The 17,393-nt window shown below is 48.9% G+C and overlaps 1 protein-coding gene across 2 annotated transcripts in view; it reads right to left on the reverse strand.

The window, feature by feature from the left end:
• LZTS1 (leucine zipper tumor suppressor 1) overlaps nt 1-17,393 on the reverse strand; it is a 62,030-nt gene that overhangs the window by 16,922 nt on the left and 27,715 nt on the right. Inside the window, exon 1 of one of the 2 annotated variants that reach the window (XM_084759698.1) lies at nt 11,059-11,248. The exons of the other annotated variant lie outside the window; for it this stretch is intronic. The gene's annotated coding sequence lies outside the window, so the exon portion shown is untranslated. Of the gene's footprint in view, nt 1-11,058; nt 11,249-17,393 lie in introns of those variants that run through there. 2 annotated transcript variants of the gene reach the window in all.

The raw sequence follows: 17,393 nt of genomic DNA on the forward strand, positions 1-17,393 counted from the left end.
CTTGAAACCAAGCTTATTACTCCATAAGTGTCTAGACATGTTCCACCATCGACTCAGAGAGCTGTCCAGCAAACCTGGCGGTAATTAATTCAGCCTTAATTCTCCCCCGTCCCCATCACCCATCAGACTTGCTGTCTCCTCTGCAAGGACGGGGCAAAGGGGGCGCCTTCCAATGCCTTTGAAACAAGTCTTCACGGGCCGAGAGGAAAAGCAGGGGCCACAAAGATCTAAAGAGATGAAGGAAGGGGAAAGGAAGAAGCAGCAGCCACTCAGAGTGTGGCAGGGTAGCCGGGGCTGCACGAGCTCTTAGGAACTTGACAGAGGAGTTCCTGTGAGCAGCAGACAGCACGCCTGCAGAGCTCCACAGGCAAGAGGGATCCAAAGCAGCCTCCACATCCCCGAATCCCTTCCTGAGGGAACGCACGAGCCCCTCTTCCCCCTCCACAGCATCACCAGTATGCACTCCTCCTCCAACCCCAGCTTGCACCGAGCCTCACAGCCTCAGCCCTGCACATCTAGAACGGTCTAGATGACCAAAGCCCCCAGTCTGACCCTTAGGCTGGAACAGGGGCGAGATGCCTCGGCAGCTTCTCCATTCCTGTACTGCACTCTCCTCTCCAAAGGCAATCAGGGCTGACACAGAGGTGCTAACATTCCTGTGCGTCTCCCTTCCAGAAAGGGGAAGGAAAGGCGTGGAGCTGAACTCCAAACCAATGGTCTTCCTTCCCGTGGAGTAAAGCAGTTGGAGTCGCCCACAACATACATAGACGTCAGGCCTAGGGGAGGTTCTGGACATAGAGGCATGTCCATCCTTTTCTTCTCCCCAACACAGCCAGACAAGTCACTGGCCAAGCTCAGGACGAGCAGGGTCTGGCTGCCTGGCCACTTGCTTCTCTCCCTTCCACTGCCCACCTTTCCTCTGTTGCTCTTTCTTCTCCGGGGAGGGGGCTGGGCTGGAGGAGGTGAGGTAGGTAAAGACAAAGTGGCTTCTGCTCTGGCACTCACAGCCACGCTGCGGGCCCTCTTGCTGTGTTCAGGAACAGTTGCCAGAGATGCTGTGGGCCCTACATGGGGTCCCGCACAGACCCCACACATGGGCTGCCATGCTCCTGAATCAATCCAAGCTTGAAGCAAGCACGGACCACAGTACAAGGCTGAATTCTCGCCTCCATCAGTGCAGGCCTTTAGTCTTCCTTTGGCTTAGTTTCCAATCACAACATGAGGCTGAATTTAATTCACTTTTATATTTTTAGATTTCTTGAGAATGTAATAAGAATTACTGTCCCCCTTGTCATAAAAAATGAACCCTACAACCTCTTGGCTAAGACTTCTGAGGGTCCCTTGGTCACTAATGCCTGACCCTTGATTGGCCTAGTTTAAAAATATAAATACATCACTGAGCGGTGGTGGCACACACTTTTAGTCCCAGCACTCAGGAGGTAGAGGCAGGTGGATCTCTGTGAGTCTGAGACTAGCCTTGCCTACAGAGAGTTCCAGGATAGCCAAGGCTAAACAAAGAAATCTGTCTCCAAAAACAAAAACAAAACAACAACAGCAACAAAACAAAAATAAAGCAAACAAACAAAAAACCCCATGACTTCATCCAGCTCCAATATGAACTTTGGGGAGAGAGTTTGGCCTTGGGTGACCTTGGCTTTGCTGCTTCCCTCTGGGGACCGGAAAGATGGGAGATGGGAGCAAGGGCAGGGTGGGAAAGCAAAGAAAATAAGTGTCGTGACCTCAGATCACCCACAAGCCCAGCTAGCTGCCTTAGTTCCTAAGATGTGAACATGGTTAAGACAGACTTCCATAGGAATCTCTAGGCCAGGGAATTTTTTTTTTTAAGATTTATTTATTTACTATTATGTATACAATGCTCTGTCTCATGTATACCTGCAGTCCAGAAGAGGGCATCAGATCACATTATAGATGGCTGTGAGTCACCATGTGGTTGCTGGGAATCGAACTCGGGACCTTCGGAAGAGCAGTCAGTGTGCTTAACCTTTGAGCCATCTCTCCAGCCCTAATACAGTGTTTTTTAAAAGTTGAAACACTTACCAAATTAACCCAAGGGACCTGATTCAGTTCCTACAACCCACACTGTGGTTCACAGCAGTCTGTTAACTCCAGTTTTAGGTTTTCCAATACCTTCCTCTGACCCCTAAGTGCACCAGGAACGTGTACACACACACACACACACACACACACACACACACACACACACACACACACACACACACAGGCATGCACCAGTCATTCACAGGAAATTAATTCACAGGAAATAAATCTTTTCTTGTTGTTTCTGTTTGTTTTGTTTTTTGAGACAGGGTTTCTTTCTCTATGTAGCTGTTGCTCTCCTGGATCTCACTCTGTAAACCAGGATGGCCTCGAACTCCGAGATCCACCCCTGCCTCCTGAGTGCTGACAGGATAGGTATGTGCCACCCGCCACTGCCTGGCTCAGAAAATTAATTTTAAAATTAGGAAAAAAAAAAACTAACTCAAGCACTCCTTGAAGTATTTGACGATTGTTAAGATGCTGACGTGCTGATTTCAGAAATAAAACATGGCAGAGGTGAATCCCCACGCCCCACTTTCCCCAACTCTTACCCCAAGCTCTCTCCTCAAGGGAAGCCAATGCCAGGAATCTGGCAGGAATATTTTTGGCAGCCCATAGACTTAACCACTCTGCCACTTCGTCATCCCTGCTGACAGGAATCTTTTTTGGATCATAAAACGTTTCAACACATTCTGTATGAATGTTATGTGATTCTTATACGGATGTTATGTTACCGGGGTTGGAGAGATGGCTCAGTGGTTAAGGGCACTGACTTCCCTTCCATAGGACCTGGGTTCAAATCCCAGCACCCACATGGCGGCTCACAGCTGTCTGTAACCCAAGATCTGACACTCTCACATAGACATACATGCAGGCAAAACTCCAAGGCACATAAAATTAAAAATGTAAAAATTCATAAAAAAATACTTTAAAAAACAAATGTTTTGTTGTATAAGGCTACACCACCTATTGCCTGGGTGCATCTGTGGTGCGCTAGCTCTTCACATCGCTGGGGCCTAGCCATGGTGCTGCAAAAACTCTCTTATATATGACAACTTTGACATCCACGTGAGAGGTTTTCTGAAGTTTTATTCCATGGAGGGTCTTGAAAGCTATCCAGGTTTTATAGGCCCCGGTCTTTAGTTGAATCCCTCCAGGACAGCTGACACCTGAGCCCCTTATTAGCCAAAAAGGAAGACAGGAAGATGAGACACAGAGCCCCGAAATCACACTTTTCCCAGTCACAGGAAGGCAAGGGCAGGGCCATCAGTGTGGACTGGGTAGGAGGAGCCCGGGAAATGAAGAAGCTTTCATTAGAAGAACTTCTGCAACCCTGCAGCAGCCGGGAGGGACAGCGAGCATGTCCGGGGGTGCTTCCATAACATGAGAGCCAGAAGGACACTGGACATCCTATGCCTACGTCCTTCCTGATACAGAGGCTATACTGACGCTCGAGCGGGAAGGGACTGTACCTCACGTTCCAGGCCAACAGCACACTTTTTAGATACTAATGGGACAAGGCCAGCTGGGTTTCATTTATAGACGAGACCAGCCAACAAGTAGCACTAACTGTTCTATACGGTAATATACGGACAGGAGTGTGTGTGTGTGTGTGTGTGTGTGTGTGTGTGTAAGCCTGTGAGAATGTAAAGTATATGAGAGCATATATAAGTGACCATGACTATGTGCACAAGTGTGAACACACTTGTCTTTGTGAGAACGTAGGTGACTCTGAGCAACACCGTGTGTGACTCTGTATATGAGTATACATGCATGTGTGCCGGTGTAACTATGTGGGTGTACAAGCATGACTGTGCGACTACGTGGGTGGGCAAGTGTGTATGTGTGAACATATATGAGTTTGAGAGTGAGAGCATGATTATGTCAGCCTGCGTGTGTTTCACTATGAGAGGGGGGAACGAGTGCATGGGGGGGATATCTGTGTGATTGTTTTTGTGAACCCTGTTTTGAGGCATGGCTGGCAGCTTCCGGGTAGGGTAAGAACTCTGCCACATACCTCCCCCTCCCCCCCTTCCCTTTAAGAAAAAGTTCTATCCAGCACTAGGGAGGCAGAGGCAGGCGAATCACTGTGAGTTCGAGGCCAGCCTGGTCTACAAAGTGAGTCCAGGACAGCCAAGGCTATACAGAGAAACCCTGTCTCGAAAAAACAAAAAACAAAACAAAACAAAACAAAAAACAAAAAACAAAAAAAGAAAGAAAGAAAGAAAAAAAAGGTTCTAATCTTGGCTATTGGAACCACATCCTTATTTTTCCTATATTATGCTCTCTCTACCGAACTCACTCCTAGGGGCAGGCCATGGGCAAGTGTGGTAGAAAGCAGGCTTCTCCTGAGGTCTAGCATCTGCTCTCAGCCATTTCCTCTGCAAGGGAAGCTGAAGTCACCGCCTGGTTTGGCCCATTGCTCATCTTCCTGCTCCAAGCAGATGCCTGAGCTAACTGATCACCCTGGAAAGAAGTGAAGTTCCCCTCTACCACCCCAAAGAAGTCTCGTCAAAGTCTTTGGCCAAGACAAAGAAATGTTAAGCCTGGCTTTCTGTTTCCAAGGATCTGATAGAGATGCCAGGTACAGAGACTCAAGTGGAAATTTAAATAGCAACACAGATTCAGCTGAAAGGCCAAGATACTCAAGTTTGCCAAGTTGCTTAGAGCCAGGGCCCCTCTGGCCCTAGTATAGGAATGCTTTTACATGCTTTTTGTGTAGGAGGTAAATGTTCAGACTGCAGTTGTCTGCCCCATCTCTCAGACATCCTGGCAGGGCAGGCTGTCTGGCCAGGCCACCGTTTCTAGCCGTGTGCTTTAACACTTTCCTTTGCTTCCAAGTCCAGTGTGAGGGACCACTGCTCTCTGTGATGAGCCACAATAGCTGCTAAGCTGGAAGGAAAGAAACCCTAATTGATTTGAGTTCTGCCTCACTCCACCTCTAGACCCCCTCAGTTGACTTTCTGGACTGGCAGGGCCCTCAATGCACAGGGAGAAACCATTCAGCTCCATTTGTCGGGCCCCACATCACTGCACACCTTACCCGCTCTCAACAAAGGACCACAGATAGGTGGACCCACCTCCATATGGCATGAGAATCTTTATCAATAAGGATCTCCATTCCCCTGAGTGTCAGATAACCACAGCTGACAGCACCCCCACCCCCCACCCCCCACCCCCCGGCCATCACCAGCATCGAAGGAAAATATATAGCTATAAGCCGTTGGCAGACCGTGATGGCTAGCACCATGAACCAGACAGGCTCTAGGGGAAAGACCTGGAGGGATGTGTTGAGAGAGTTCTAGCCTGGATGATGCAGGTGTTGCAACTCCACAGCCTTAGAGCCCCTGACTGTATGAAAAGAAGTGAGCGAGGCGCGCTTGGTTTGCCCTTCTCTTCCTCCTGTCTTGCAGAGGCAATATGACACAGCTGGCTCCTGCTCCTGCTGCCAGGATTTCCCCTTCACACACGCTCTCCTCACACTTCCCCCTTCACACACAGCTGGGGGGGGGTAGGAGGGGGGAACAGTACGTGCCACCCTTCCCCTTCTTCCCCATCTGGATTTGCAACCCAGTTGGGCCCCTATCCCATAAGTAACTAAAAAGAATGTGGATTGCTTCGTGATGCCTCTCTGAGCCTGTCCACTGGGAGCCAAGATAAACCCTTTCTTCCTTCCTGAGGTTTCCTTTGTCAAGGTACCTTTGCCATAAAGGAAAGGAAACTAATCCAGTGACTGCCAACCTGACACGAAACTAGAAGGGAGTGTGGAAAGACGCAAGGACTACCACACTCATATGTCTTCAAGTTAGAACAGTGAGTCCTGGCCCCGGGGAAATGGCCCAGTGGATAAGGCATTTGTGGTGCAAGGCTGAGGGCCAGGGTCTCAAACTCTAGAAGCCACATAAAAGCGCACACGCGCGCGCACACACACACACACACACACACACACACACACACACACACACACACCCCACACATGAACACATGCACACACACACCCTTCAAAAAAGGATCTCCCTACATTTTCCCTCTTGCTACAAGGGATGAGTTCACAGCATCTCCTCCTGGGCAGAAATGCCCCTGCCTCTAGTAGGAAGGCAACTCAATCTTGCAGACCCATGAAAATTAGTCTGAGGCATCTGTCAGCTGTACCAGATGGCAGGGTGGGCCTCCAGGCAGCTCTCCTAAAGAGGTCTCTCAGGGGCTACGGGTCATGTTCCCCGGGCTAACTGTGTACCCTTCCGACCCCTCCCCTCCAGCTTGCCGCCCTGCCTGGTCCAGCTTCACCGATCCAGGGCTCGCCCCAATGTTTCAGCTCCCTGTCCGCATTTGCTTCGGGGTAGGGTTGAGGTGGGGAGCAAGGCTATGGAAGAGGTGAGCCCAGCTTGCAAGCTTCAGACGCCTGGAGGGTTCCATGGCCAGAGCCGAATGCCTACTTTCGGAGTGAACAGATGAATGAAAGAGACGCAGTAATGGAGGAAGAAAGGGCGGAGAGCGTGGGAGGGGAGAGGCAAGGCTGAGGGCGCCTAAGTGCTAACTGGGGGGGCAGGCTGCTGGTGGGCTGAGAGCTGGGGCCCACACAGCTCTCAATTAACTGAACTTGGATGCCGAGGCAAGGCAGAAAGTGAAAGGGTAATCACCGGCTGGCTGAGTCATTCCACGGCACAATCAGAAGCAATTCTGCCTCTCACTGCTCTGCAGAAATCAAAAAGCCACTCTGCCTTGGCAGCCTTTTGTGTGCAGGTCGGCAGGCAGCGTCCTGCTGCCAGCTGAGCCTTCCTTCATACCGGTGGGCAGCTTGTGTCGCAGCAGCAGCTGACTGACATCTCGCCTCAGGAATATGATTGGCAACCTTCCCCACTTCAAGCAGCAGGGCCCAGGTACACCCAAGGCTCATGCAAATTTTACCCTGCTGCCCTTGCTGTAGCTGCTCCCACAAAAAGCAAGCCAAAAGCATTCTTTCACAGACGTGGTTCTTGGTGCTCTGGGTGACGACAATGCCTGGCAGCATGGGCAGTACTGGCATGGGACAGATGGACAGATGGACAGATGGACAGATGGACCAATGAACACAGAATCTGATCTTATAGATCAGAACTTATAAGAACACCAAGAAGGGTTGGACAGCTGGTGAGATACTTTGCCAGTTCTTATCGGCAGACATAAATGGCTCTGAGGCCAAGATCAGGTTGGGAAGGGTCTGGAAAAACTGGTGACGAAACATCCATGGGTTTGGGGAAAGGGTGTGTTGACATACTGTTAGCACCATGACATTCTTGGCTCTGGGCACCAGAGTTGGCCTTTGGTCAGCATTTGGCCAATCAGGTATCTCGAGTCTCTACCTGGGTGGAGATGTCTCAAGCTCCCTGAATCCCTGAAGGTCTTTAACACTGAGGAGTGCATCTGTGGCTCTCTACAAAATTCTCAATTTTCCAGTCACTGCTTCCAGGTCTATATGGAGATCCTTTCTACTGACTTACCCATCCCATTCCATCCCAAAAGCCAGAGGCAAGGAACCCATGGCTAATGTCATCCCTGAATACAGAGTCTGTTGGGGTCCCTCCCTCCTGTGCCATCACAGAGGCAACCCCTCCCCATCCTGGTCCTGAGGTCCATCTGGCAGACAGGGTAAGAAGCCTTCCTTGGGGGTTGTCTGGCAAAGAAAGAACTTGGCACTAGGTTGCATATTTCTATATAGCTGAGGATGGCCTTCAGTGTCTGTCTGGTCCTCCTGCTCCTAAATCCCATGTGCTGGGGTTATAGGCACTGACCATCACATCTCCTTTATAAGGCGCTAGGAACTGGACCCAGGGTTCAGCATTCTAGACAAGCACTCCCTAGCTCTGGGAGAACTTTTAAGCAGGGAAATAATTCCTTCAGGGCCTCACACTAGGAAGCCACAGCAAGGTCTGTGACAGGTCTGAGGCCATCAGCAAGGCAGAAGCATAGCACCCTAAACCTGCTTCCTGCTTGTGTCTGTCTTTAACTGTGTTAAGAAAGGTGGGGGTAGGAATAGCGCATTCCATGTTGAAAGGTACCATTAAAAAAATATTCAGATCAGGGCTGGAGAGATGGCTCAGAGGTTAAGAGCACTGGCTGTTCTTCCAACGGCCCTGAGTTCAATTTCCAGCAACCACATGGTGGCTCACAACCGTCTATAATGAGATCTGGTGCCCTCTTCTTCTGATGTGCAGAAGACAACACTATATACATAATAAGTCATTAAAAAAATATCCAGATCAGACTCAAGATGAGATTATGGCTTCAGCCTGCACCCCAGCAACCTGAGACTTCCAATGTTATCATCAGTCAAGAAGCCCGGTAAAGGCCAGGAAGAAATCTGTAACTTGTAAACAAGAGATGAAACAAGAAAAAGGCAGAAATCCCTTTTGCCACGTATACGATCCTGAGAAAGGTTCTACCTTAAGCAGGGAGGAAGGAAAATTCCAAGTGGTGGGGCAGGCGTGGGAGAAGGATGCGAGCAATGAATTAAGCAGCATATGAGGGAGATGAGGGAGATGCCGTAAACCCCTCTTTCTTCCTGCTCCGACACTCCCTCATCCCTACCCTAGGCTGGCTCCTTCTTCATACTGACAACGGTGTGTGTGTGTGTGTGTGTGTGTGTGTGTTGGGACGTGCGTTGTGGGTATGTGGTGAGTGGGTATGGTAACTGTGTGGTATGTTTGTCAGGTATGTTTATGTTGCGTTGTGTCAGGCAGGAGTGCGTGGGTGTCCTGGAGCAAGGGACACAAGCCAGACCACAGAATGGTGGACGAAACGGTAGACTAGAAAGCGTAGGAAGCACTGCACTGCAAAGCGCAGACTCCTAGCTCTGACCCTTGTTAGATTTTTGTCTGGTTCCATGAGGCAGGTGCCTTTAAGTAGCGGGTACACCCACTGCTCCACAGCAAGGGCCGTCCCTGATGTCTCTACCTGTCTTGAGTTTAGAAAACCTCTCTCACAGGGCTGGAGAGATGGCTCAGCGGTTAAGAGCACTGGCTGCTCTTCCAGAGGTCCTGAGTTCAATTCCCGGCAACCGCATGGCAGCTCACAATTGTCTGTAATTCTGGTTTCAGAGGATCCGACACTCTTTCACAGGCACACATGCAGGCAAATGAAATAAATTAATTAAAAAAAAAACCTCACTACCATTTGATGTAGTCAGGGTACGTGACTTCTGTGTTACCTGTCTCTTCCCCCCCTCACCCTTTTCCCAGGACCCACCACTGTCAGAACCACAGCCTCGTACACAACACACGGCCTGAGACCCCCTCAGAGCATGTGGCCTTAGAGCCAGCTGCTCCACAGTGGGACAATGAAACCACAAACCTTTTCAGAAGGCTGGGGCATCAGCAGGTGGCCACCCAGCTGCCACCCCAGTCTCAGCATCTGTCCCCTTGTCACCTATGAAGCTTCTGAAGAAGCTTGTGGAGATCAGGGACATGAGGTCATCAGAGCTACTCCTCAGGACCTCACTTCTGGCCCCATGCTCTCCTAGCGTGCCTACACAGAGTCTCAGTAATTTTCCACACGTTCCTATGCTGTCTGTGGGAATGACCTTCTCTGACCCAGGGAGGCTGCTCAGGCAAGTGCAGAGAATGTGGAGAAGTGCCTTTCCCTCACTGCTGCCTTGCTTGGTTGTGTTTGAAGAAAAGAGCACCAATCCTGTGTGAAATAAAACCCCAGATCGCAAGCCTCCATTGGCTGGGGGCTGGGAAGGGTAGACTGAGGACAGAGGCTACTGTAAGACTGCTCAGATCTAGCCAATGGACAGGACATTCTCCACAGTTGAGTGGAGAGTGGGGACTGACTTTCACATGTACTCTGGTGCCCCATATTGGACCACGTCTCCTGGATGGGGAGACCTGGTGGCACTCAGAGGAAGGATCGCAGGCTACCAAGAAGAGATGTGATACCCTATGAGCATATACAGGGGGAGGAGGTCCTCCTCAGTCACAGTCATAAGGGAGTAGCAGGAAAGCAGGAGGGAGGGAGGAATGGGAGGATATAAGGGATGGGATAACAATTGAGATGTAATATGAATAAATTTTATATACACACACACACACACACACACACACACACACACACACACACACATAGATAAAAGACTGCTCAGAGCTCAGGCTTCTGATGCCCACTCACACTACAAGACCAACTGTTCAGGTATTTTCTTTACACCTCTATCGCTTTACTGGTCACAGCCTGACCTGCTCCTTAGGAGGAGGCATCGTGTCTTATTTCCCTCAGGAAATCAGGTAAGTGTGTAAATTGGAATTGGACTCATCTGACTAGTTAACTCCATCAAGACAGCAGACAAGAGAGCTGGCATGTATATAGTCCACCATATCACATAGGTCATGGGGCAGCTGCTCTTCTCCCCATAAGGACCAGTCATGGGTGCCAATGCCAGAGGAACTTTGGCATCACCATTTTTTAATCTTTTTAAATCTTTTTAATCTTTTTAAAAAGATTTCTTTATTATGTATATAATGTCCACCTGCGGGTCACAAGAGGGCACCCGATTTCATCCTAGACGGTTGTGAGCCACCATGTGGCTGGTGGGAATTGAACTCAGGCCCTCTGGAAGAGCAGACAGTGTTCTTAACCTCTGAGCCATCTCTCCAGCCCCCACCATTTTCTTTTGAATAGACAAGGACTATGCATTACAGGCTGGCCTTGATCTTTCTGTATGGCTGTGAATGCCCCCTGAACTTCCGGTGCTTTTGTTCCTACCTCCAGGGTGCTGGGAGCATAGAAATATGCCACTCCGCCTGGGTTACGCAATCTTAGAGATCAAATCCAGGGCTTCACGCATTCTGAGCAAGCTCTTGACCAGCAGCATCCTCAGCCTCAAACATCTAACTCTACAAGAAAGAACCTAGGAGGCAACCAGGACGTTAGGGGCCACAGCCAGCTCATCAACCGCTCCCGTGCTCTCTGCTCCGCCCTTATGGGTGTCATCTGCCCCTACAATGACCTTGGGCAGGCATTACTCACAGCATGAGAGACAGGGTTTCTTGAGGCCTCAGCTTAAAAAAGCTGATTCTAGATCCCAGGATTTCTGTCTCAGCTGCCACGGCTCAGCTCACTTTTCAAGAACACAGCCAAGGGCAAGGCCAGGGCTGGGCCTGGCATGATGTCGCTGGTAGGGCAGGCCCTGCCGAGTTCTCCCTTCTAGAACCTGTATCATAGTAGCTTTGACAGGTAGACAAATGTACCCTAGGAGGAATTAGCTGGCAGGAACACTGTGCACTGTCACAGCATTCCAAGTATTTATTAAGTACCTAGTGTGTCGGCAGGGGCCTGTCACTATAGCAGTGGGCAGCACAGAGGTCCCCTTTACAGATAACAAAAGTTACATGAGGAAGTGGTAGGGTTGTTTGGCTTCAAGCCCCTGTACAAAACCATCCTTTCCTCCTAGCTCCTCTCCCGTTAATCCAAGCTATACTGACTAGGCCTAAGAGTCACAGGCACTGGGCATCTGGGGTCACTTCTGACTGCATGCGCAGAAACCTTTAGTGCTGAGAAATTTTTGTGGCCACTGAGCCCGCCCCCCTCCCCCCATAAGACCCTGTGTCCTATGATGTCACTGCCTTCCCTCTTTCTTTCTTCCTACTCCATCCCCCTGTGAATTCACTGAATACCTTTCCTTTTCTTCATCTGACCCTCCTAGGCTTCCCTGCTCTGCTCCCTATGCCTAAGCCCTGGTGCTGCTGCTCAGGCAGCACAGGGAAGCTGACTTTGTGTTTGAAAGACACATGCCCTCTCTCTGCTTTTTTTTTTTTTTTTTTTTGAGATAAGACTTGGGTGTACAGCCCCAACTAGCCTCTGGCCTCAGTCTCCTGGGTGCTGGGATGACAAGGCATGCACCAGCACGTCCCGCTCTCTCTGTTCCTTCTTATAAGAGCATCCCTGGGCCACAGTGAAGTTTTTCTTGCCTTCTTATCTTCTCTGGCAGACTATAAAACAGTTTCATCCAATACTGTATTCCCAACCTCTAGCACAGTTCCTGGCTGAGGACTTGCTATTAGTGTTTAGAAATAGGATTTTACATTTATGCCACATGGACTCCATGAGCCAGGGTTTCTCTTGTATAATAGGCCTAGCTGTCCTGGCAGTTACTTTGGTAGATTCAGCTGACCTTGGAACTCAAGAGATCCACCTGCCTCTCTGCCTCCCAAGTCCTGGACTTAAAGACATGGGTCACCATGCCTGGCTCACAATGTTTTCACTTAAAAAAAAAAAAAGCCCAATAATCCCAGCACTCAGGTAGAGGTAGGCAGATCTCTGTGAGTTCCAGGCCAGGCTGATCTACATACTGAGTTCCAGGACAGCAAGGGCTATGTAGAAAGACCCCGTCTCAAAACAAAACAAAACACAGAATATTTCCATCCTAACCCACAGCCTAGGGGTTGTCCTTGGAGTGTATTAAGTGACCCCAGAGTTATGACAAACCTGGCCTCGGCATGCACCAGATAAGTTTACCATACCAGTTACTTTCATGTTGCTGTGATAGCTGAGAGAACTTTTAGAAGGAAGACAAATGTGGCTTTCAGTTTTAGAGGGCTCAGTCCGTCCTGACAGGGAAGGTGTTTATGCCAGGTAGCAGAGGAAGGGAGATGCCAGTATTTTCCTGGCTTTCCCCCCAAACCCAGCCCAGAAGGTGATGCTATTCACATTCATGGCATACTCATCCCTTCTGCAAATGTTCCCACAGACACACAAAAGGTGTGCTTGACATCTCCTGGCTCATCCGAAACCCCATGAGGCTGACAACGAAGATTACCTGTAGAGGAATTTGACTTAGAACACGGCTTGTTCTGGCAAGAGATCACACACAAAGACCTTCTTGGTCTGTGTGATCTGGCTGGAATACAGACATGCCTTTAATCCAGGAGACAGAGGCTAGTGGAGCTCTGAGTTCAAGGCCAGCCTGGTATAGAACACGTCTTAGGTTAGAAAAAAAAAGCTTAGGTCCAGACATGGTGGTACACATCTTTATCTCAGCGTTCTGGAGACAAAGCACGCAGGTCTCTGAGTTCTAGCCAGTGCTGTTCAGGCAGTTCAGGTGAGTCAGTGAGGTGAGAGGCAGCGCAGGGGAGCTGAGTTTGTGGCAGTTCAGTTGGTGAAATTCAGAGGCATTTTATACTGAGAGAGTTTGACAGAGACAGGTTGAAGAGAGAACAAGCTAAACACAGGTAAAGACGGAACGAACCAGAGAAGGAGAAGGAGCCAGAAGATTAGAACAGATTGCTAGAGTTAGTCTGCGGCCAAGCAGAGCAAATCAGTGAGAAACTGCGAGAAGCCAGTTTGAATCAGTCAGCTTGGAGAGGAGTCGGAGCCAGAACAGGTGAGCTGAACCAACCAGCAGGAGTTTAGAAAGAACTAGAAAGACTGAGCTTATTCAGCAGTTAAGTCTCAGAGGCAGAAAACATTCTAGGCCTGGGTTAGATTGTATGGATGCTAGAAGTTTCTATGACTACACCCAGGTTAGCAGATGGAGGATTCAGCCTCTGAGAAAACAATTGCATCGTCAAATAAGATACTTTAACAATTAAGTATCTTAAGGAGGCCGTTTGGACTCTTGGACCTTGGTAGCACCCTAGCCTATACCTCTAGTCAGTCTGTGGTGTGCTGCGGCCTAGACTCATGTCAGACCTTTGTGCTGTGGAGTTACGACCTCAGTGGGTGTGGGTGTGGACATGAGATCACGGGTTTATGTGAATTCCAAGCTGTGTTTCAGGAGAAGGGTCTAGGATGTACTGAGCACCTGCTGTCCTAATCTGCCTGGGGCCTTGGAATTCCTGAGGTGTAAGACTTCAGTCACAAGTCATGACAAACCCAGAGTAACGTTGGGACAAGAGGATATGTATGCCTGCACATGTAGGAAGCTGGGGTTTGCAGAAAACAAAATTAGTCAACAAAGACCCACTGACCTGACCCTTGGCCCTCACCGCGTAGCTTGCTGGGTTAAGATGACTTAAAAACGAGGAAGATCCAGTAGCTGCACGTATGTTGCACTTGAGATACCTCTCAAGATTTGGTCTTGGGCTTGTTTGTAGGCAGCAAAGACTAGGAGATAAGTGATTCATTAAACCACAGGGGGGCAGGAAGAGTAAACAGCACCTGAAGGGGTAGCAGCATCCCCACCCATCCGCCCCAGGCAGCAGCCTCCCTACAGATGCCCAAGGGTGGGGTAGAGGAGTAGAGAGAACCTTCCAGGTAGAGCGAAGGCTAAGAAGATGTGAGAGGGAAGGGTGAAAAGAGTCTGGAGAGAGGGGCTGAAGAGAGGAGCCGGAGAAAAGGTGGAAGATGAAAGAGCTGATCCAGATGAATACCAGGAGAGGGAGGGGTTAGTCAGGGACCCCCCCACACACACACCCCTGCAGAGGGAGTTGACTGTGATGAAGATGAAGTGATGATGAGGGGCGATGGCATAAACTCAATGTGGGAACTGCATCTTAGTACCACAGCTGCTGGACACTGAGATGGGAATTCTTCTGTGTGTAGAACACATACTGGGTGAGCTGTGACTCATAAAAGGAGTCAAGCTTGGTGGCAAGGAGCTGCGGTGTTGAGGCCCTCGGAGGATGGGTGGAAGCCGTCATGGAGACTGTCGAGAGGAAGGCAGCTTTCAGGGGCTGGAGCATCACGTACATCCTAATGTCAGTGGACACCTACCCTCTCTCCCACTCCCACCACCTCCAAAGGGCAAGAGAAGAGATATTTGAGGCTTTCCAGTTATCAAGAAATAGACAAATCCCAGCACTCGGGAGGCAGAGGTAGGCGGATCGCTGTGAGTTTGAGGCCAGCTTGGTCTACAAAATGGCAGTCCAGGACAGCCCAGGCTACACAGAGAGACCTTGTCTCAAAAAAAAAAAAAAAAAAGGAAGAAAGGAAGGAAGAACTAGACAGCCCAGAGTGCTGGTGCATGCTCGTAGGGCGCTGGTGCATGCTCGCAGAGTGCTGGTGCATGCTTGCAATACTCAGAAGGCTAAGGCAGGAACATTATGAGCTCAAAGCCAGTCTGAGACACAACAAGATCCTGTCTCAAAACAAGTTTTGAAAATAAAACAACAACAACAAAACACATCAAGTATACTACTCTAAATGACCCTAAGTCAACACACCACAGAGATACCTGCACATTCATGTTTCTTGCTGCAGTATCCACAATAGCCAAAGACATCAGGCCAGACTGCAGAGGAGTGGATAAACCAATGTGTCACACAGGCACAATGGCGTTTTCACTCGGCCATAAAAAAAAGAATGAAATGACACTTTTCAGGGAAAGTGGATGGAACTTCAAATCATCATATTAAGTGAAAAATAAGCATGTTTTCTTTTCTATGTGGAATCTAGAATCAGATATGTATGATATAACATACAATATTGGAAAAAATACATAAATGTATGCATGACATTACAGTTTAAGGGACTTATTTAGAGAGCAAGGGAGGGGTCAGGAGGGACAGTAGGGGAGAAGGTGGAAACTATGAACAAGTGATATATATATATATATATATATATATATATATATATATATATATATTTATATAAATAACAGGGGGAAAAACATCTTGAAGACTAACTAAAGAATAATTAATTTGCGAGGCGTGGTGGCGCACACCTTTAATCTCAGCACTTGGGAGGCAGAGGCAAGTGGATCGCTGTGAGTTCGAGGCCAGCCTGGTCCACAAAGCAAGTCCAGGACAGCCAAGGCTACACAGAGAAACTCTTGTCTCAACAACAACAACAACAACAACACACACACACACACAAACAAACAATAAAAAAACCAAAACAAGCAAACAAACAAAAGAGAAAAACTAATTTTAAAAGTTTTTTAGAGTCAGGACCTCACTATGTACCTCTGACTGGAACGCACTAGGTAGGCCACCCTAGTTTTGCACTCATAGAAGGTCTGACTCTGCCTTCTGAGTGTTGGAATTAAAGTCATGTCACACCAGGGCCTAATTTTTTAAAAATTGTAAAGAAGGTTTAAAAGGCAACGATATTCACCATTTTTTGATGGGGTCTCACTCTTTGGGCGTGACTGACCTAGAACACTATGTATAACAGGGTGATCGTGAACTCACAGAGACTCACCTGCATCTGCCTCCAAGTGCTGTCATCACGCCTGGCACTATCAAAGTTGTTTTTTTTTTTTTTAAACCAGGAACATGAAGCAACTACACACACACTCACACAGACACACACACACACTCACACAGACACACACACAAACACAGAGAGAGGCACACAGAGTTAGGGTCTTTTGTATGAAGCAATAAAATTAAGGCTGACAAATGAGAATCCATTCACGGTGGAAAAGCAAAACAAACAAAGAAGTAATGTACTCTTAGGCTACATTTGTCTTATTTGGCTCAATAGAAGGTGCAACGGCTTAATTACTTTACACATGTCTCACATACTGGATGTCAAAGCTGAGCGCAACACCATGAAGAGTGCGTGACCGTAAAGACACCGCAGGGCGAAATCTGTCCTCAAAGCACCCTCTTCTTTTGGTGCCACCACAGAGCCAGAGCCTGAAGCAGTTTGTCAGCATCCTGGCACCATCCCAGGGTGCCGTCCATGCCTACTGCCAACTCTGACTTGATGCAGTCTGGAAACTCTGGAAGCGGAGAGAACGATGAAAGCAGAAAGGCTAGCCAACTGTAAGTCCTGGCGACTGCCGCGCTCAGAACCATACCATTGAGTGTGGCGCCGGGCACACCGCTGGAGCTCAACAGCCGCACACTGAGCCAATGGATGGAACCTTCTACTCTGCGGCAACCAGAAGTTAACGCCTGTAAAACGCCAATCCCAGTCCCTTTCAGAAATCAGCACTCAGCCATGGCCCTTCCACAGCCGAAGTTATGCTTTGGGTCTGAAATCTACGCTGCCCCATGCTCAGGAATTTGGACACTCAACTCCCTAACTCTTCGTGCTGCTTTCTAAGGCAATGACGGGCTTTGGGGTGTGAAGCCGGGCTGATGACATCAGCCCTTACAAGCGGCCCTTTGAGGGGTCCTGATGTTTAATATTGATTGACAGGACCTAGAACCACCCAGGAGATAAACCTCTGGGCATGTCTGTGGAGGATATTTCCAAAAAAAAGTTTTTTTTCTCTTTACACTTATTTTTGTTATTTTATGTGTACGAAGTTTTGCCTTCATGTGTGCCTGCACCACATGTGCTGGTGACTGAGGAGATGGTGAGCCTCCCACTGGGGGTGTTGGGAATTGAACCCGGGTCCTTCGCAACCATCACAAGCACAACAAAGTCCTCATAACCACTGAGCCAACTCTCCAGCCCCTTTCCAGAGAACT

The sequence above is a fragment of the Acomys minous genome (assembly GCF_964271855.1).
Source record: "Acomys minous genome assembly, chromosome: 15".
Taxonomy (NCBI): domain Eukaryota; kingdom Metazoa; phylum Chordata; class Mammalia; order Rodentia; family Muridae; genus Acomys; species Acomys minous.